Raw genomic sequence first — 3,629 nt, forward strand, 5'->3', positions numbered from 1 at the left:
CTATAATCAGATAGTGTTGTATACTAGTAAATCTAATCAATTTACTGTATTGCATGCTAATTCGACTCTAGTTAATTGAATTTATATGTAAATAATTCAAATCAAAACAAGTTAATTAATTCATATAAAAATTTAAGATAAAGCGTATAACTTATTTATATTTAGGACATTTGTTATTTTCAACGTTAAACTATTTATTCATATGAATTACCCTCAAATTAACATTACTTTTGAGACCTCAGACCTAATAAAAAAAAATTGCTTTTTAGTTTTGGGCTTTTGGCTTGTATGTATTGCGTGTTAATAGAAGATTGCTATAGTGAGTTATATAATTTGATGAGAATTATAATAGTGCGTGCTGGACTGCTGGCTTATTGGTGAGAATTGCTAATAGTGGTAGAAATAGTAGTGACTGCTGAGCCATAATACACACATATAGCACCGAATCCCCCTAATTATAAAGGGTTTCCCATCTTTGCAAGTAGAAACAGGCATTTCACAATCACCATTTACACAAACTTGCAAATTTGTCGTTCATTGCATTTTCCTTTAAGAAGACCTATTCTATTCCATATGCTATTGGACTAGTAGTATTACATCCTAGTGATTTCAGAAAGAAATAAATAAAGGAGAGAAAAAGATAAATAGATTTTTGATTTTTTTATTTAAAGATAAATAAATTTTTTATTGGACTTCTCTCATGCTCATTTGGAATTTGTCAGACTCAATAACATAATCAAAGGTGACACCTATTCTATTGATCTAGTTGATATAGATGCACGCGTGAGATAATTTTTAAAATGAAACAAATCAAATGTAGGGATCAATTTGTCCATATTTTAAAGAAGTCATAAATTTAAATATATTTTAAAATCTTCAAAAATTTAAATATTCGCAGATAAAAAATTCAGGGATCAAGTCTTTTTTTTAATAAAAATTAAGCAAAGTATTCTTCAAGAAACCATCAATGCAATTGGATTGATGGTGAAAACAACTGGCTTCACTATGCCTCAATAGTCAATATAATGCTTTCAGGGTTGGGGTGCACTACTGGTAACTGGTAAGTACTAAGTAGTGATATTTCTATGTTGATCAACTAACTAGTGATTTTTCATGAGTGCTTATTCAAATAGTGAAATTAAATAAATATATATACAAATGAATATTCACTAATTCCATGCATATGATTATACACAAAATTTACTACCACACATAACATAATTATTTAAACAAAACATAAATATTATTATTACATTATCTCGTGTTCTGACGTACAAAAATATTTTGTATCTCATAATTTTATTAGCCAAAATATAGTTACCTAAACACATGTCTCTTTATCTTTCATAGAATTTGTTAGCATTAAAATGATTTGATGATGTATTAAAATTTAAAAATGTAAAATATTATTTTTATTCTTTAGGTATTATTCTAAAAAAAAAAGAATTTAGAATAAAGAAGAGGTGGTGGAAATTGTTCTTTTGTCGGACCACACTTGGAGTTAAAGACAAATTGTTTTATATTCAAATTAGCACCTTATCAAACTAGGCAGATGTTATTCTTTTGTGTATTTTTCCCAAAAAATGAAATTATTATTTTTTATCGGAGACTAAGATTTCACGAAAAAAAATTGACTCTATTATGTAAATTTATAAGTTGTGCCTATACTATTAGGTACAGGTATCTTTGATTGGTTGTAAAAGTGGAGATAAATTGCACCTTAATTTTATTTAAATAAATAAATAAAATATTTAACTCAATAATTCTCACTAATTTTTTTTGAACCTGCAATTTGAGTTGCCAATTCTAGCAAATTTTAGAGAAACTTGGCATTAACGTATAACAGCAATTACATTGTAGGATTGAATTAGCTAGTGGATTGCAAAAAAAAAAATATGATATAATATTAAACAGAAATGTGAGTGGCACTATTAAAAATGGAGGAAGACTTGATATTCACAGCAAATACGTTCTACGATTGAATTAGTACACTTCCAAAATCTCGTTGAAAGCTACGTGAAATTTTCTTGACCTTTTTTTAATTTGGGTAAAAAGAAAGAAATATGGAAAAAGAAAATAGAGGAAAGAAGAGGAAGAAGAAAAGAAGTTAAGTGAATTTTTTTAGATATATTTAGATAAAAGAAAAATAAAATAATAATATATAATATTATAAAATGATAATTTTATTCTTATATATTTTAAAACATATTAAAAATAATATTAAAATAGGATAAATTAGTATTTTTTTTATCCAAAATTGGAGGTAAAAAAATTTAATGGATTCCATATACTTTTTTTTCACTTTTCTTTTTTACTTTTATTTCAACTGAAAAATAAAAAATGATCATTTTTCTCTTAATTTCTTTTCATTTCATTTCGTTTTTTCTTTTTATTTTTCGCAAAACCAAACAAACCCTAACTGATTGATTCTCACCCAACTCTTTAAATTCAATCCTCAAATTTGCAAAGTGTCACAAACTACAAACAAACAACTTGCACGGAAGAGGTCAATAGACTTCCATCACTTCTTTTTTTATCACGAGGTAAATTCAATTTGTTGGGATTTTTATACCCTTAGCATGAATCTCTCCTCCTTTTTCTAATTAGCTTTTGGTTAACTGGTTGGTAAAATAGAAGAAGCAGACGATGAAACAGAAGTTCCAAGGGAAACAATAATCAGTCATTTTTTTTTTCATTTTCACCCATGAATACACTTTTTTTCTCTCAAGGTTGAGTATGTGTTTTTTTTATATGAACTAGATTATTCTTTCATTGAATCATTTGTTTTTATTTAGTTTAATTTTTATGTTTGTTCATTTAGAAAAAAGAAGTAACAAGAGGATTGAGCTTTGTTTAGGATAGTCAATTTTTTTCTTCCTTGTTTTGTTGGTGATTTTGAATCAAATTGAGGAATTAAGAATGGATATTGGAGAAATGAAAAATAAGAAAGATCAATCTACACACAAGAACAGAAAGATCAATCCCAAATATCCAGCCATGGTGATGGAGTAGTTGCATGTTTTAAATTCACAGATTTTATGAAAAAAAAAAAAAAAAAACAAAACAAAATGTCTGCAATGGGTCGGTGACTGAAGGTAGAATAAGAAATATTGTTGCTGAAAACAGTAAAGTTTGTGTAAAGAAAATGTAGCATCAGCTCATTTGAATGCAACCAATGAGGCAATGGATTAATGAATCCTTTTTTTTTTTAGTTGATTTACATATCAATTGGTCCTATTAAATTTAGTGTGTGTTTGAATTACAGTTTACAAATGGGAGATTACATAAAATTGATCGTGTTAAAGCGATTTATGTTTGACAATCTTTATATTAAAATGGATTATAGTAAAATAAATATTGTTTTGATTATACTAAAAATAACTTTTAATACAAAATTACCAAAATAGATATCAACTTAAATAATTTTTGTATATTATCTTATCATTTTAATTTAGATAATTGAATAGATCTTATTAATTAATTCTATAATAAAATTAATATTTATACACTAAAATAAAAATAATATATAAAAATTGACAAAATATATTTTTAATTAAAACTAACAAAATATAAATTTTAGCTAAAAACAACGTAGAAGCTCAAAATTGTGGCTTCTTGTAAACTGTCAT

The 3,629-nt window shown here is 25.9% G+C and overlaps 1 long non-coding RNA gene across 1 annotated transcript; it reads left to right on the forward strand.

The window, feature by feature from the left end:
- On the forward strand, positions 2,473 to 3,069 carry LOC110264475. Its single transcript, XR_002350658.1, has 2 exons — positions 2,473 to 2,543; positions 2,635 to 3,069. It is a non-coding gene; the product is annotated as an uncharacterized LOC110264475 (long non-coding RNA).

Source organism: Arachis ipaensis, chromosome B07 (assembly GCF_000816755.2).
Source record: "Arachis ipaensis cultivar K30076 chromosome B07, Araip1.1, whole genome shotgun sequence".
Classification (NCBI taxonomy): Eukaryota; Viridiplantae; Streptophyta; class Magnoliopsida; order Fabales; family Fabaceae; genus Arachis; species Arachis ipaensis.